Source organism: Narcine bancroftii, chromosome 8 (assembly GCF_036971445.1).
Source record: "Narcine bancroftii isolate sNarBan1 chromosome 8, sNarBan1.hap1, whole genome shotgun sequence".
Classification (NCBI taxonomy): Eukaryota; Metazoa; Chordata; class Chondrichthyes; order Torpediniformes; family Narcinidae; genus Narcine; species Narcine bancroftii.
This window is the reverse complement of record NC_091476.1, coordinates 14,861,497-14,880,681: the sequence shown is the minus strand read 5'-3', so window position 1 is coordinate 14,880,681 and position 19,185 is coordinate 14,861,497. Positions and strand designations below refer to the sequence as shown.

The following is a 19,185-nucleotide window of genomic DNA, read 5'->3' as shown; positions in this document are numbered from 1 at the left end:
TAAATCATATGCCTGGGTACTGATTTGCACCTCAAGTTCACTAACCTGGATTCTAATACTATGGGCATTCAGATAAAGCATCCGTATGCTCATTGTCCTTTTAGAATCTAGTGACCACTGCATCTTTTGTTTTTGACTTTTCTGCCCTCTATTTTTCTTTTTCTCTTTCCTAACTCTAGCTTTGTTCTTTGTACCACCTTCCTCATTCTTTCTTTGTAGGTTCCCATCCCCCTGCCCCAATAGTTTAAATCTTTCCCAACACCACAAGCAAATAATCTCCCGAGGACATTGATCCTGGCCCTGCCCAGATGGAGACCATCCAGTTTTTGCTGGTCCTATCTGCCCCAGAACCAGTTCCAATGCCTCAAGAAACTGAAACCCTCCCTCCTGCACCACTGTTCAAGCCGCATATTCATTCTAACTATCCTGCTATTTCTACTCTGACTGGCTCGTTGCACCGGTAATGATTCTGAGATTATTACTTTTGAGGTCCTTCTCCTTCCCAAAATTCAGCTTGTAGGATGTCATCCCGCTTTCTTCGTATATTGTTGGTACCAATATGGACCACGACAGCTGGCTGTTCACCTTCCCCTTTCAGAATGTCCTGTAGTTGCTCCAAGGCATCCCTGACCCTTGCACCCAGGAGGTGACACACATCCAGGAGTCCATTTTGCAGACACAGAAGCACCTGTCTGTTCCCCTTACAACTGAATCTCCAATAACTATTGCTCTTCCATTCTTTTTCCCTTCCTCTGGCACAGGAGAGCCACTCACAGGGCCATGATCCTGGCTACAGCTGCCCTCTCCGGATGGGTCATCTCCCCCAACAATATCCAAAGCAGTATATCTGTTTTGGAGGGTGATGACCACAGGAGACTCCTGCACTACCTTCCTGCTCTTTCTGTTGGTCACCCAGTCGCTATCTTTCTCTTTGCTGTGGTGCGACCAACTCACTAAGTGTGCTCTACACCACATTCTCTGCATCTCGGATACTCCTGAGTCCATGCGCAGCTCCAATGCCATCATGTGGTCAATCAGAAGTTGCAGCTGGACACACCTCCTGCATACGTAGTCCTCAGGGACTCTGTCAGTCTCCATGAGTTCCCACATGGCACAGGAGGAGCATGACATGGGTCGGAGATCACCTGCCATGCCTGAAACAATCCCCAGTGATTATATTAAATGAAAAGAACTTACCCCTGTCAGCCTGTCTGCACTAAAACCTCTTGAGCCAAAGCCTCAGTGCTCTACTCCTTCTCTGTGCCACTCACTTGCTGGGCCACTTCTTGACCTTCCCCTCCTTTTATTCACCCCTACCAATTAATCCTGTTGCCCTGTCGCTCGCTTCTTGCTCCTCCTCCTCGCTGGTCCTTTACCTCTTGCCTCATCTTGGCCTAAGTGTGCTCTTTTACTTACTGGTCCTGTTGCTCGCTCCTCTCTCCTCCTCTTTGTTGGCCTTCACCTCTCACCTGAACTAGGCCTGAGACCAGTAAGGGCGCCTGTCACTTGTCCTCGCTGGTCCTTCGCCTCTCACTCTAACTAGGCCTGACTCTAACTCTAACCGCACCCTTTTACTTACTGATCCTGTCACTCGTTCCTCACTCCTCCTCATCACTGGTTCATCAACTTTCGCCTCAGGTGTCCTTTCTTCTCCCCAAATTCCAGTAGTCTTTACAATATAAACTTGACCATGCCCCAAAGTGGGCTATGTTCCTTTACTGGCCTCCCTATGACAAGACATTCAAGCTTGAACCATCAAAGGAACTGGTATTACTAACAGAGAGTATGGTGAAATTTAAGTCAGTTTGTCTGTCTCCACAACTATTTATCTATTGCTATTTTTAAACTAGAATTGAATCATAATAAACTTTTACAATCCATTACCCAAGTTCTTTGAAAAACAAGATACCTGAAAACAATCCGCTAATTAAGTTAGATGGGTTAGCCATGCGGCATTTTGCGCATTCATCTCCTGAGTTACTAGCAAGGAGTCCACTTGCATTTTACCATTCCTACAACATTAAGACTGCAATTTTTATCTAAAGTGGAGCAAAATATCATCAGATTTCCAAACCTATTTTATTCCCAGTGCAAGAACAAATTCTCAATTTACCAACTCTGAGAAATCATGGATTTCACCCCCATCCCATGTATGAAAGCAAAAGAAGATCTAAAACAAAAATTGATATTATCGACCTGATTAACTTTTGAAATTATGTCTGATTGAATGTGGTGGTGTTTAATTGTTTTCCTCAGTTTGCCTCTCATTTCATGGATACATGGCAGATGTAATGAAACACTGATTCCCTGTTAAATATTGCCAACCGATAGTGTCCTGTTTCAGACACTGGTCTTCAGACACTTAGCTCTCTGTGAAGTGATTAAGTGCTGCTTGAAGTTAACAGTGTGGTACAAAGGCAATTGGTAAGCAGTTGCTTAAGCTTGAAGCAAAAAGAAATCAATTTAAAGTGAATTATTTCTTCCACCAAACCATTCTTGTTAACAACATGGCAACTTCTATATCAATGCTTGCAGTTATGAACCAGTTCTTGGGTCTAGACCTTGTGCTGTTGGGAATGTGATATTTAAATATCACGCAGAAGCAAAATGCCACATTATTGCAATTAGCATGTGAGTTGTAAAGCTTAAGGTGAAAGGTATTGTTTTTGAATGAATGATACTGTTTGAATTCATCCTTCTCTCATGAATATTCCCAGCTGAAGGGACATATTTTATTCACACTACTTTTTAATTTGAAATGTGTATGAATTCTATATGATTAAATTTATATTTGTTCCATTTGATATTGTGAAAAAGGGGTTAATTATTTAATTTTGTGATCAATGCTACAGTGTATTTAAAAGAGTCTAAAGGGTTACAGTGGTTGCTTAATACCATTTCTCAGGTCAATTTCAGGATCGAAGTACATTGTTTATTTGCTTATGGGAGAAAATGAATTTTAAACACTCTCAAGGTGGAAAGATAGTAAATACTTGGCAGAATTTCTTCTGCTTCTCGCACTGAGATCCCCCCAACCCAAACTATGACATTCAGAGCCTAGCCATCAACCTTTGATTCTTTCTTTCCCTTATCAAAAGCCTCATTTGTCTTCTCAAAAACTCAAAGTCTGCGGAGTATCCAGTAACTGATGGGAGCTGCAATCTTGATTGACGTATTTGTTGAGGTTACAGATGTGGCAGACAATGTTTGGTTTATTTACATATTAATCACTCAATGTCTCAGAGTATGAATGTATTTATAAAAATTTGAATAGTTCATTTTGGCCACCTTGTGCCAGCACCCAGATACATCATAGCCTCATGTGGGTGCTCAGAATTGGTGCTAAAACGTTAAATTATTTTTCTCAAATATTTATCTTGGTGTAAAGAGTATTTTGTACATGCACAGGAAGGAAAGGAATCCCACAGCATTTCATTGCATTCAATGAGAAAGTTTATACTTTTGGACTAGAATGCAATGAAATCAAGTTCAAGGTATTGAGATAAAGTTTAATGAAGTAAAGAAATGCAGAGCTTGACCAAAGGAAAAGCATTTTTGGATAAATATCCCAGTACCCAGAGGGAAAATTATGAAGATGCTAAGTGCAGGATGGAGGAGGAGCAATAAATTTCTGCAAATGTTAGCAATAATTTTATCCTTGGTTTATGGATTTGTTTCATGCAATGGCTTGACAGAATGTGCAGAAAATCACACAGAACAGAAGAAAAGACAGGCTTCATCCCACAACTTCTGCACTGACCATAATCCCAATCTAAATAAATCCCACCTGCCTACACAAGGTTTGCATCCTACTTTTCTGTACCTGTTCGTCTTCTAAACATTCATGTTATACCTGCTTCCAGGATCACTCCTGGCAACACATTCCAGGCACCAATCATTCTCTGTGCAAAGAAAAAAAACCTGCCTCACAAATTTCCTTTAAATAACCCACTCCCCCACCACCCACTCTCAAACCTTAAATTCCAGCCCTCTTGTATTTGGCATTTCCACCTTGGGAAAAATACTCTATATCTTCCCATTCAATGCCCCTCATAATTTGATGAACTTTTATTAGGTTGCTCTGTAGCCTCCAATGCTCCAGAGAAAATAACTTTTTTATAGTTATTACGCTCAAATTCAGGCAACATCCTAATGAACCTCTTCTGCATCCTCCCCAAAACCTCCACATCCTTGCTATATTTTGGTATTTGAGATGCATACAATACTTCAAATGTGCCCAAACCATCATTTTGTACATTTGCAATCTGTCTTTCAATGCCATGACCATTGAAGACAAGCCTTCTTTATCATCCTGTTCACTCATGCTGCACCTTTAAGGAACTCAGGATTTGCTCTTCAAGATCCCTTTGTATATCTGTGCTCCTCAGTGTCCTGTCATTTACTGTATAGTTGCTTCTTTCATTTGACCTCCCAAAATGCCCCACCTCACATTTCTCCAGATTGAATTACTTCTGCCATTTCTCCATCCGTGTTTCCAACTGATGTATAATCCTGCTGAATCCTTTGACAACCTCCTCATGAACCACAATTCCACTCATTTTCATGTCAACAACAAACTTGTTAAACAAACCATTTGCATTTTCATCCAAATCACCTTTATTTATTACCAGCAATCGATGCTATAAAGTGCTATTGGTCACAGACTTCCAGTCAGAAAAATACTCCTCTACCATTACCCTCTGTCTTCTGTGAACAAGCCAATTTTAGACTCAATTTCTCAATTCACCATGATTCCTATGTGACTTAATCTTTTCAACCAGCCTATCATGGGGAACCTTTCAATTACTTTTGTCAAGATCATGAAAACAATTTCCACTTCCCTATTCCCTCAGCAGTTTTCTTCATCACTTACTCAAAAAACTCAATTAAACATGCGATAGGACGTCCCATACACAATGTCATGCTGATTACCCATAATAACACGCTTTCCCAAATGCAAGTGGAATCTTCTTCAATAATTTCACATGCACTGATACATGGCCCATCATTTCCTGAATGTTCTTAGTTGCCCTTAAACAAATGGACAACATTGGCCTTTCTCTGGATTTTTGCTTCTTTGCCTGTGTCTAAAGAGGATGCCAAATTCTTTGTCAAGGCCCCAGCAATCTCCTCTCTTGCTTTCCTTAGTATCCTGAGATAGATCAGGGACAGGGATTTGCTCACTTAAATGTTTTTCAAGATGCACATCCTAGAAAATCAATGTATCTCTCCCTAATTTCATTATCAAATATGTTCTTCTCCATGATGAATACCAAAGCAAAGTATTTGAGAAGGGCATTTGCTTTGAATAGACCTATCTTTCCCCAGGTATCTCCTTTCTCTTCATATTTGGATAGCAAATTTTGGGAATTTCCATAATCCTACCTGCCATGGACATTTCATTGCCTTTTTTTTTTAGCCCTCCCAATTGTTTTAAGGTATTTTCCCCAGCTTTATTTATATTCCCCAAGGCTTTGTCTTATTTCAGATTGGTGATTATACCAAGTGTACCTCTCTGCTAATCTGAGACAATTACCAATGGTGGGGACAAATTGCTGGGTTCACTCAGAAAACCACATAACATTTTTACATTAATTGAGTTTAGAATGGTATGGTTGGTGTTGTACACCAGGAAACAGGTTCTTCACTTCATTGTGCACGTCACCCATTGTACCTCTCTACGCTAATCTTATTTGCCCACAGTAGATCGGCAACATTCTGTGCCTTTCAGATTTTGACTTGTCTGAATACTTCTTAAATCTCATGAGAGCTTCTGTCTCCACCACCTCTTCGTGGAGCTTATTTCAGACTCCAACCAACTAACCTCCCCCTCAGCTGCACTCTAAACCTACTACCTCTCATGGTAAATCTATGGTACCAAATCCATGCACAAACATAAGCAAATATGCTCACTTTGCTAAACTGGTTCCAACACAAGCGCAGGTATAAAACCAGTTGTGGAAAACTGGGACACAGAGTATAGGTGCTGAATGGTGGTCCCAGAAAACCAGGACATGGAGTCCAAAGGGTTAAAAATATATTTCAAATGGCATGGTTTGCATGAAATCTGCTCTTTGATACAGTATTGCTCTTCAAACTGTCCACATACTCTGTCCACCAATAGCTAAACATTGCTAGTCTCTGCTTTCCTCACAATTCTTCCAAATGCTTGTGAATTGTGTCCATTTTATGATCCACTTCAATTTTTTTGTATAAATTAAAGCTATAAACTGCTGTATCAGAACCAATTTGGTGTCTGAATTTATGAGATACTTAACTGACAAAAAAAATGGACCTATTCACCAACTTTATGACGTGATGTGCCTGTTTCTAGGAAGACACATGCTCTGTGAGAATTGGTTTTGTGAAAGATGTTCCTGTTTAAATTAGATCTTTTAGAACAGTTGAGTATTTTTTTTTCAGTTTTAAGCCATTTTAATACAGATTAATTCAAAAGTATTTTCAATCAAATTTTTTTAGTCTGTTTCCAAGCTCTCTTTGCTACTTTGTCAGACAATTGTCAAACAATTCATGTAATAAATACATCACCAATTCTCTCCACCAGCATCCCCCTGTTCTGCTCAAGCTCTTCAAGACTCATGAGAGAAAAAAAACTTGCATGTCATGTATATTGCAAATTTCTTTCAGAACAATCCAGGGCAATTTGCAACCATCGAAGTACTCTTTGAAATGCAATTGGTCTTTTAATGTTGGAAATGCCACAGCCAGTATTGTGGACTCTCACAAAAAGCAAAGTGAAATTAACCAGCTGAAGTAGGGTCCAGGGCTCAATCTTCTTCAAAGTAATGAAAGGACTTTCTTATGTCCATTTGCAGGGGCAGATTTAATTAACATCTCATTCAAAATAGGTTAACTCCCTCCATGGTGCAGATTGAACAGTGAAAAAGATTTTCAAAGCTGAAAAGAAATGTGGACCTGCTGGAAAAATTGGCTGAAAAATGGCAGCTGGAATTTAAAGCAGACAAGTGTGAGGTGTGGCATTTTGGAAGGACAAACCAAGAAAGGACATGCCTGGTAAACAGGAGGGGACTGAGAGATCTGGAATACAGATACATAATTTTCTGAGAGTGGTGTCACAGGTGGATAGGGGTGTAAAGAGATCTTTTGGTATATTGGCCTTCATAAATCAAAGTACTAAGTGTAGGAGTTGGGATGTCATGTTAAAGTTGTATAAGCCAAATTTGGAGTATTGTGTGCAGTTTTGGTCACCTAACTACAGGAAAGATATCAATAAGATAGAAACAGTGTGTAATGATAGAGTGTTAGTGATCCTCCCGACCACTAGAGGAAGTCAGAGACTAGTGCGCGGGAGCTCAGTTGGATTCAAAATGGATGCCTCCAAACCGTCCTGAGTGAGTTCTTTAGCTAATAAAGTATAGTTGTTTTAAAAGAACCCGAGTATTTTTATTACAATAAAAGAAACATCACATGGCACCAGCAGAGATATGGAGAGTGTAAAGACCCTGATGCTGTAAATTGGATTGAAAATATCGACTACGAGTAAGGCTATTCAAACAAAAATTCAGGCTGTACCTGCCAGTCATTGGACTTGATAGAAAACTAGATGCATGGAAGATTGCACTGCTACCTGCTGTGGTGGGACCTCAAGCACTAGAGGTATTCAAATCATTTGTTTTTGCAGAGGCAGAAGGCCAGGGCAAGTTGGACAAGGTTATCTAGATGTTTGATGAACACACTGTTCACCTAATAAGAATGAAACATTCAAGAGATTCATGTTTCGCTCGTGCAGGCAGCTGCAGGGAGAGAGCTTTGATAATATTTAATGGACTGAAATTAAAAGCAAAAAATTGTAATTTTGGATTCCTGCAAGATTCAATGATCCATGATCAAATTGTGTTCAGGATTATTGATAAGAAAGAGAGAGAGATGTTGCTGCAAGAGGCAGAGCTTACCTTACCTGGAACTGGGAAGATATGTCATGCCAGTGATTCAGCTCTGCAGCATGTGAAAAAGTTTGGTGGGAGTGCAAAAGCCAGTGAAAATAAAGGCATAGCCATAGCCATGGTGTGTCCATGCACATAAACAAAAAATGAGATATAGGAAACAACACAAAGATGGAGAGATATTCAATTGCAAATAATGTGGCTCTCAACATGCACCAAAAAAATGCTTGTCTTATGGAAAATTCAGTAACAAGTGCAAAGGGCAAAATCACTTTGCAAAGCAATGTTTTTCCAAAGGGAAACAAAACAGAAGTGAAATTGTGCATGCTATAGAAGAAACTGCCCTCAGTGACACACTTTTTGTCGGCATGGTAGTGGAGAAAGATTCTAAACCAACAGACAGTGAACAGCCGAGCAAGACAGAGTTGAGCTGGTTAAGTGGACTGTGTTATTACATACAAATAGAATAAATATTCCTTTCAAGCTGGATACAGGGGCATGGGTCAATTTGATCTGTGAGTGTGACATCAGGGCAATGAAGATAAAGCCATACATTTATGCAAATCCTGTACAGCTCAAAGTGGACAGAGCATCGACACGACAGGTGCATGTAATTTCAAGGTGAATGTTAAAGTTAAAGAACATCAGGTGTCCCAGATGGACATGAATCATTACTTGGTTACAAAGCATGTGAAAACTTAAGCCTGGTCAAGAGGTTGTATATGCCAGGGAAACCCATTGTGTTAGCTAATGCATTATCCAGGACAACAATGCAAAATGAAGCACACAATGAGAGTTCCACAGAGACAGATGTGAATCTCCATGTGAACCCTGATCACTGAATCTCTTCCCATATCTGACATGAAATCCAAGCAGATCACAGCTGAAACAGAAAGGACACAGTTCTACAGAAGGTCATCAAGAATCTGAATGAAGGATGGCCAAGAGGTGAATGTCAGCCATATTACCACATCAGAGCTCAGCTGAGTGTTGTCAATGGGCTTCTACTCAGACAGAGCACAATTTTCATTCCTCAATCACTGCATCAAGTGGTGTTGAAAAGGGTGCACGAGGGGAACCTTGGAATGGAAAAATGCAAGAGGTGGTCAGAACTGCTGTTTATTGATCAGGGATAAATGGTGACATTGGCAGGATTATTTCCAGCTGTGAGATTTGCTTGAAACATCACGCAAACCAGACAAAGAAACACATGAAAATAACTGACTTACCGGCGGAACCATGGCAGAAAGTTGGATCTGATGGATGGAAATAATTACATGCTGGTTATTGATTATCTATCAAATTATCCAGAGATTGTGCTACTTCTGAATTCATCTACTGCTTGTGTGATCAAATATATGAACTCTAACTTTGCAAGACATGGAATTTCTCAAATTGTCTACAGTAGCAATGGACCATACTACAGTTGTGGAGAATTCCAGAACTTTGTATAAGAGTATGATTTTCAATGTGTTGCTTCAAGCCCTCTGCATCCACAGTCAAACAGTAAAGCAGAGGAAGGAGTTCACATAGTTAAACAGTTGCTCAAGAAAGCACTAGACAGTGGCTCAAGTCCTTATTTAGCTCTGTTGAGTTACAGAGCTTCACCACTTGAACATAGCATGTCACCTGCTGAGTTTCTGATGGGACATAGACTATGCATCACAAATCCTTATTCTGCAGACCCAAACAAGAACAGATGTTGAAGAAGTTGAACAGAAAAAGAAGCATCTGCAATGGAGACAAAAAGCAAATGATGACAAGTCAATAAGAAGCTTAGGGCCACTGGAACAAGACACAGTGAAACTCAGAGATTCCAACACTTGGGACAAAAAGGCCATTGTTCTGGAGGAAATAAATCCTAGATCCTACACGGTCAGAACTAAAGATGGTCAAATACTGAGAAGGAATCGAAAGAGCCTGCTGAAAATGCAAGAGACACTGCAGGAGCAGACAAATGCAGAAGATCCAGACTGCACAGCAACAGAGGAAACACCACCAGGGCTAGACAGTAGTGGATCAGCAGAGCTGACATAAGCACCTGTGTTAAGAAGATCCACATGTGTTATCAAAGCACCTGAAAAATTGAATGTCTAAAAGATAAAGAACTGCACACTTAAAAAGTTTGTGCTGCTGATGTTATGTTTATATTTGTAGTTGAACTTTAAATTGAAATGAATACTGTATTAGTGTATCACGTTGTTAGATTAAATATCTCAAGGAAAAGGGGAAATAATGATAGTGTGCTAGTGATCCTCCTGAACATTAGAGGGAGTCAGAGGCTAGTGTGTGGGAGCTCAGTTGGATTCAAGATGGATGATTCCACATGGTTCTGAGTGAGTTCTTTAGCTGATAAAGTATAGATGTTTTCAAAGAATCCAGTTTCTTTATTACAACAAAAGAAACATCACAGAGTTACGAGGATGTTGCCCTGAATTAAGGAACTGAGTTCAAGGAAAGATTAAACAGGTTAGGACTTTATTCCCTGGATCATAGTTGATAGAGGTATTTAAAATTATGAGAGGGATAGACAGAGTAAATATAGGTAGGCTTTTTCCATGGAAGATAAGTGAGATACAAACCAGAGGACATGAGTTTAGAGTGAAAGGGGAAAAGTTTAGGGGGAACATGAGAGAGAACTTTTTCACACAGAGAGTCATGGGAGTGTGGAACAAGCTGCAAGCTGAAGTGGTGAATGCAGGATCAATTTTAACATTTAATAAGCATTTGGACAGATACATGGATGCGAGAGGTATGGAGGTGCTATGGCCTGGGTGTAGGCAGAAAAATGGTTTGGCACAGACTACAAAGGCTGAATGGGCCTTTTTCTGTGTTGTAATGTTCTATGGCTCTATTTTGAGTAAGAATTTTATCTTAGAGATTTTTCTCCTTGAAGCTGCAGATTTGAACCATATTCATCTTAATTGGAGAACATACTTTTATTAACTGAACACAGATGATGCATATGACTGGGGTTCTTGGTTATATGATTGGTAAGACACAAAATGTGCACAAACAGATTCTTTTGATGAATTTAAGATTTTGTTCTTGATGGTATTTCCCATTTTTGTAATAATATTCACTCTGTTTTGCCTTTTTTCCCCCCTTGAACTAGACATGACAATAATAACAGAATGATTAAGGTTAGGAAACAAAATAAAAATCTTTGCTTATAAGGATTGAAAAGCAATTTGAAAATTCTTCTGTGAAAGCTTTTCTGATACTTTCATGAACCTGTGAAAAGGCTTTTATATTGTTGAATAAACATGGACCTTCAGGTTTGTGGATTTCAAAACATGTAAAAAGTTATGTATCACTTATGCTCAGTGCATATTGTGAGATAAATAATATTTCAAGTTAACATTTCATCCTGTCCCCAGCTGAAAGTCCTTACCCTGAAACATTAACCCATTTTTTCTCTCCACTGATGCTGCTTGTCCCCTGAGAATTTCCAGAATTTTGTGGTTTTTTTTTTACTTCAAATTTGCAGCTTCTGCTTTAAAAAAAAACATTTCAAACAACTTGTTTTTATTTTTGTGAAAATCTTCACTTCAGTAAGGTGTAATCTATCATTAATGCCAATCCTCATGGATTCTAACTTGCGCCCTTATTCTCGGGCTGTCTACGGAATGTTCTCCTGCAGGTTATGGGAATGAACTTCTGGGTCAGAGAATATCACAGGAGTAAATATGTTTCAAAGGACTCTCCTGAGCCTGATATCGTTCTGGTAACTTTATGTGAAGAAGCCTGGTTTTGGAGAAAGTTTAATTTTTACAAGTAGCAAATAAGTGAGAGTTGTTCTGTGAGTTAATTGTGGGAAGCATGTTAAGTTCCACATTTGCTGTTTCAGTGAGGGTGATCTTTTGATGGAAGCAAAATGATGAAAATTGATATTTAGAATTATTTTAATTAAATTGAGTATTACTGAATTAAGAGGGATTTTATCAGAACAATAATGAAGAATTTGACATTAATATTGCCCAGTACAATTTCAACCCTGATAAAACAGTACATTTGCATTAAAAGATATATTGCTCAATTATTGCATCAATAGAATTTCTGTTTTATCTGACATTAACAATGGAATATGCTGCACGATAAAATTCCACTGTGACTTAGTATCAAACAGCTTAACATAAAGTACTTCCTTTTTCTATTTAAATGAATTATTCCACAATTTAGTAAATAATCTTTTATGTTTGCCTAAAGAATCAAAACTTCAATAATAACTTACAAGGATAAGATTCCAGTCATGGCAGCAATCAGATGCAACTGTCAGCTACAGCCCTGAAGCCAGAGATGTTGAAATCTTCTAAAATCTGGTGCTAGAATGAAGCAAGACTATTAACAAAAGATGTTCTATTTGAGGAAACTGCTTCAGGAACCCAGAAGCAATGAATGATTAACATGCTGTTCATGACTGCTAAAAAGGATTTGAATCTAGCCAAGGAACAGCAACAACTATAACTTACATATTATAGTAGCATCTAGGGATTTCATGGTTTTTTTTTATTGGGAGACCAAATATACAGTTGTAAACGGTTGTAGATCTGACTGCCTTGATTAAAAAAAACCCCACAAATCAGGAGGCGATAAGTAATATTATATGGATGTTTCAAAAATGTCTGTTTGGAACTAATTGATGATTACTGAGATTTATGTTTCACAGCTTTTGTTGAGGGGAAATTTTCTTAAAGCAATTTCCATAGAACCACTTTCACTGAAGATGTGAAGTAAGTTAACTGATGCACAACACGATAGCAGAAACAGAAAATACCAAGATTCACAGATGGCCTCAGAGAAAGAATCCGAAGAAGGAAATATATCTTGTACTCAAAGGGAGGAATATTCCACCTGCTCTCTCTCTTCCCCTCTCTGTTTAGCTATCTTTCTGTCTAGCTGTTCTCCATATCTCTTTCTTCTCTCTTACACCCTCTCTCTCTCACAACCTCTCTTTAGCTAATTTTTCTAGCTGCTGTGTTTCTTTCTCTAACTCTTTCTCTCTCTTGCTGTCTCTCTTTAGCTATCGCTGTCGAGCTGCTCTCGATATCTCACCTTCCCTCTTCTTCATGCCAAGAGTAGTTCACAACTCAGCATTTAATTTCTATTGAGTGTTCAATCAGATGAAGTAGCATTAGCGCTTGTTCACTTGAAGCAAAGTCCTCAGAGAACTTTTTGAACAAATAATGATCGAATGGTGACTATTATCACAGAAAGTCTCTCTTTGTGTTTCAAAAGTCCTCTTCAGTAGCAATTGAAAAGTGAAAACTCAGAAAAATTCTGTTTGCATTGTTTGAATTTCTTAGGAACAAATATCCCCTCCTTTCGATCAGGATGGTGTTGAGAGAGGGCAATAATTCCAGCACTTGCCACAAAATTGTTACAGACAATTGCATTGTCATTTAACCCTTAATTCTCTGGATTGGTATTTGTATCATGCAATTTAACTCCTTATCCAAGATCAATAACAATCTGCTGGAGGAACTCAGCAGGACAAATAACATCCGTGGGAGAAAAAGAACGGTTGCCAGTTGATGCTGCATCTATTTGTCTCACTGATTTCCTTCAGTAAGATCATTTTTGCTCCTGGTTCCATCATTTGCAGGCACTCCCATGCTCTGTTTCCAAGATGACTTCTTGTGTCAAACCCAGCTGTAAATAATGTTGAAGCTCAATACAGGCTTTAGGCAGTTCAATAACTTTTTGGCCACACTAAATGCTTCTAAATGTCTCAGGCATCTTTGGTCACCTGTCAGAAAGAGTAACATATTTTTAGGTTCCTAGGGGGAAAAATAGATAAGCTTGGATAGGCTGCAATGAATTCCAATGCGACTTTGATGAAAGTTCATAAATGAGATTGAAAAAAAAGGTCCAGAATTAGAATGACATTGCATTTAGATTCTTATAAATTGGAGTAGGGCAAGAATTGTCAGTGATTCACAATGCGACACACAGCAATGAATGAATTGTATAAACAATTTATGTCAAAATATGAGAGAAAATGTGATGCCAACCTGCTGATCATACACCCACAAGCTTATTAAACTGAAGGAATGGTCTCTAAGTGTATCTTTGACAAGGGCAGACTTTGGATCTTTTGAACAGGAGAGGCATATGGTGAGCATGCTTTGTAGCAATGTAACCATGAAACTGACTGGGGCAATTTGTAATCAGAGGCCGAAGACTCAGAATGAATAACTGTTAAGGTTACTGTTTTGCAAATAATTAAGTGCCTTGTTTGATGTAAACATCTATGTCGAAATGCATTCATGAACATCTACATGTGTAGGATGTGTAAATGGATCCTGGATTTCATCTACAGACCATCATCGGAGAGGATTGGTAAGAACATCTGCTCCACAATCTCCATCAGTACTGGAGCAACACAGGGCTGCATTCTTACCCCCCTGCTCTACTTACACCTACAACTGTGGGCTCTTATGACAATACTACAAATTTGCTGACGATACTACAGTAGTGGGTCATGTAAAAAAAGGTAATGAGTCAGAATACAGGAGAGAGATTGAAAACTTGGCTGAATGATGCACCAACACAACCTTACACTAAATGTCACCAAAATCAAGGAGCAGATTGTTGACTTCAGGAAAAGAAAACCAGAGGTGTATGATCCAGTGATCATTGGTGGATCAGAGATGGAGAGGGTGAACAAATTTAAGTTCTTGGGAGTCACTTTCTTGGATGATCTTTCCTGGACCCAACACTCTCATGGCATTGTGAAGAAAGCACATTAGTGTCTTTACTTTCTCAGGAGTTTGTGGAGGTTTGGTGTGACATCAGAAATGCTTGCAAATTTCTACAGATATGAGGTGGGAGGTGTAGTGAACAGCTGCATGTTGGTCTAGTAAGGGGACACCAATACTATTGAGTGTAAAGCCCTCCAAAAGCTAGTGACACAGCCCAGTACATCACAGACAAAACACTCCCCACTATCGAGAGCACCTACAGGGAACGCTGCTGTTGGAGAGAAGCAGCAATCACCAAGGACCCACACCACCCAGAAAATGCTCTGTTCTCACTGTTACCATCAGGAAAGAGGTATAGATACCACAAGACTCGCACAACCAGGTTCAGGAAGAGCTGCTTCCCCTCCACAACAACAAACTCAATCAGGGACTCATTTAAGGACTCTAAATTTTGGACTTTATTGATTTTAAAAAAAATTCTTTTTGTATTACAGTTAGTTTGGTTACATTTATTATCAGTTTATTTATTCACAAGTATGATGTGTACAGTTTTATCTTCACAAGAAGTGGTAATTCTGCCTCTCCCACAGGAAAAAGAATCTCAGGGTTGTATGTGATGTCATGTATGTCCTCTGACAATAAATCTGAAATCTAGTGAAGACACTGCTAAATTGCAGTGCAAATGGGTTCTCAGGTAATATTTAGGATTGTTGAAGGCACTGACATCTTGGTTGTCAAATTTTGAATGAGTTTGCAGCAAAAATTGATTTTTCATTCTAGTCTTTCATCTCATTTGTCAAAGCTGCTGTGCTTATCCAAAGGAAATGGTGGCAAGAGAGATGAGTGTTGGCATGTCATTGAATTTATCAGATCCACCAAATTCAGCAACGTCGCAGTTTAAAAGGAATATCCCACCTGTCAAATCAAGACACATGACATATATCATCAAGTTGGAAAATAGTTTTCAATCATAAATATCATGATAGTTGACGAAGAAGATGAGTGTGGGGGGTCCACAGAAAGAAAAATATAATTTGGAATAAAAACAGAAAAATCTTGAGTTAGTCAGCATCCAATGAAAGAAGATCAGGGTTAATGTTTCAGGTTGAAGACCCTTTGTCAAAGTTTTCTTGACTTCATTGAAAATCCCCTCTTCTTGACCCTTTGATTGAAATTCAAAATGTTGCTGTGGAATATGCTGAGTGTTTACAGCATTTATATCAGATTTTCAGCTTCCACAGTTTTTTTTTATTTTCAGTGTTTGCATGCTCAGGGATGGATCTTGTACAGATTCTGTGCCACAAGCAGGAGGGCAGCAGACAGTTTTTTAAAGCCAAGATGCCTTGAGAGACACATTGATATTGCTGTATTCTGTTCCATAATGAGTCTATCCATTTGCATGTTCAAGTTCAGCCAAAATTCATCAAAGGGAAGCACTGTTAAAAAAAAACATATACCTGCTCCATTGAGATTTTACAGCCATTAGAGTTAATGAAGTGCCCAGCTCAACACAACAGATGGTAAACCAGGAAATCAGGTCAATTTTAATGGTGATGAACTGGGTGTGACAACTCAGCTAGGTGAGGAGAACGTTTTTGACATTGATACTTCAAAGTATGAACATGTTCAAAGACACTTACACGGGCATAACAGGATACAAAGAGCACATTTGCATCAGAGTGAATACAATGCTGATTTCTTGCAATATTTGGCCATGCCCATAATCCTCTAAATTTGAAAAGGAACGAGTTAAGCTACATCAAAATGTTGCATTGGTGAAAACTAGCTGGAGTGATTACCCATCTCTGTAAAACAGGCGTCAATCATACCTGTGCTCAAGAAAGTGCAGTCACCTGCCTTAATGACTATCGACCAGTAGCACTCACATCAAGAGTGATGAAGTGTAGGGCTCCCAACTGGAAGACAAAGAAAGCAATGGGAAAGGGAGGGGTGTGAAAGGAAAAAAGGAAGCAAGAGACACAACAGATAACCAGCCCAGAAGAAGAGGAACAACCTCAAGAAATCATGGAAAAAAAACCCAACAAACTGAGACAAGAAAGTAAAAAGAGACACAGATTCAAGGAAGAGAAATAGAAGTCACAAACCCAAGAGCAGACACAGAAGAAGAAAAAGAACACCAAGCTCTGGACAGAGGAATAGGAGGTAAAATGAATGGACAGTACATAGATAAAAAAAATTTTCAAGAACAAATGAAAGCATTAAAAGAATGGTTGACACTAGAATTTAGTGAAGAAAAAGAAAAATGAAAAGTACAGAAGATAATAGTCCCTACATAATAATGTAGGGAAAGGATTAGAAAATGTGGAAGAACGTGTAATGGCGGTAGAAATGGAAGTGAACGACTTAAAAATAAAATTGGAAGAAAGTGACAAAAAAGTTAAAGAAACCCAAGAGTTGTTAGCTCAGAAGATGGATATAATGGAAAACTATAGTAGGCGAAACAATATAAATATAGTGGGCGTTAAGGAAGATGAAGAAGGCAAAGATATGAAAGAATTTATAAAAGAATGGATTCCAAAAGTCCTGGGAATGCCAAAAATGCAGGAAGGAATGGAAATAGAAAGGGCACACAGAACGTTAGCCCCGAAACCAAAGTCACAACAAAAACCAAGATCCATTTTAGTATAATTTTTGAGATACACGACAAGAGAAAATATATTGGAGAAGGAAATGAATAAAATTAGAGAAGACAAGAAACCACTGGAATGCAAAAGTCAAAAAAATTTTTTCAACCCAGACAAAAGTTTTGAGCTCCTAAAGAAAAAGCAGGAGTGTAACGCAGCAAAATTGATCCGATGGAAAAAAGGCTATAAATTTATGTTAAGATATCCAGCGGTGCTTAAAATAGTTATCCCGGGGCAGCAAAACAGACCGTTCTCGGATCCGGAGAAAGCACGAGAATTTGCAGAATGCCTGAAAGACAGAAAGAGAGGTGAAGAGATGTAACAAGAACAACGACAAACTACATATAAAGATGTAAAAATAATGTACAAGTAATAACTAAAAGAGGGAAGAAAAGGGAAGAAAGGGAGGGGGGGGAAAGAAAGAGGAGGGGTTTAAAAATAATAATAATAAAAAGAAAAAGAAGAAAAGAGGGGGAGCTTTGCTGTAATGTGAAGATAAAAGTCTTCTGGAGGGGGTTGGGTGGGAGAGAATAACAGTCACTGCGAAATCAGTTGACACTTGCGAACAAGTTCGCAGTCCGAATGGAAAGGGGAGTTGTGGTTGCCCGTCAAGGGACGAGGGGTGACTCGGGGGGACAGGACACTTGGGGTTAAGGGAATTTTAGATGTGGGAATGGTTGAAATATTTCATGTTTTTTAAGTGTTGGCATACAATGCGTTCAAAAAAAAGAAAACTGAGAAATGAAAATGGGGAAAAGAGGAAAGGTGGTGGTGAGGAATTGGAAATGAGAGGTAAACAGAGTATGAGATGACCATGTTGAACTATATGACTGTAAATATTAACGGAATACATAACCAAATCAAAAGGAAGAGGCTATTAAATTTAATGAAAAAAGAAAAAAATAGATATAGCATTCGTGCAGGAAACTCATCTAACTGAAGTGGAACACAATAAATTAAAGAGAGACTGAGTAGGGCACATAACGGCAGCATCATATAATTCAAAAGCCAGAGGTGTAGCTATATTAATTAATAAAAAGGTACCATCAAAATAGAGGAGGAAATAATAGATCCATCAGGGAGATATGTAATGATAAAATGCCAGATATATTCAGAGCTCTGGAATTTGGTCAATATATATGCACCTAATGAGGAGGATCAAAAGTTTATGCAAGATATTTTTTGAAGATTGTAGATATGCAGGGGAATATATTGATAGGAGGGGACTTTAATTTTAATTTGGACTCAAAGATGAATAAAACTGGACAAAAGACTAACAGAAAGAACAGAGTAGCCAAATTTATGGTTAAATCAATGCAGGAAATGCAACTTTTAGATATATAGAGTCAACACCCAAAGGAGAAGGAATACTCATTTGAGTGGATATAGAACATACTCAGATTGACCTGTTCCTGTTGTCAGCCCATATCCAAGGGAGGGTTAGGAAAATGGAATATAAAGCTAGATTGTTATCTGATCACTCACCCCTGTTATTAGCAATAGAACTGGAGGACATCCCAGCAAGAACATATAGATGGAGATTAAACTCCATGCTACTTAACAGACAGGATTTTAGAGAATTTATTGAGCACCAAATTAAAAATGTATTTTGAAATAAATATGGAATCAGTGAAAGACAAATTTATATTATGGGATGCAATGAATAATAAGTTATGTAACTAAGATGAAAAAGGACTACAATCAGGAAATAGAACAGCTGGAAAGGGAAATGGTAAGTACAGGAAAAGAATGAGCAACAAGAGAAGATACAACAAAAAGAAAAGAATTGGCAGACAAAAAAATAAAGTATGAAACATTACAAATGCATAAAGTGGAGAAGAACATAATGAAAATAAAGCAGAAGTATTACAAGCAGAGAAAAAAACGCATAAAATACTAGCCTGGCAACTT

The 19,185-nt window shown here is 38.6% G+C and overlaps 1 long non-coding RNA gene across 2 annotated transcripts in view; it reads right to left on the bottom strand.

The window, feature by feature from the left end:
* Positions 1 to 19,185, bottom strand: part of LOC138741669 (uncharacterized) — a 37,815-nt gene that overhangs the window by 5,404 nt on the left and 13,226 nt on the right. For both annotated transcript variants that reach the window (XR_011343651.1, XR_011343652.1), the window contains exon 2: positions 12,160 to 12,250. This is a non-coding gene — a long non-coding RNA (uncharacterized lncRNA). The remainder of the gene's footprint in view (positions 1 to 12,159; positions 12,251 to 19,185) is intronic.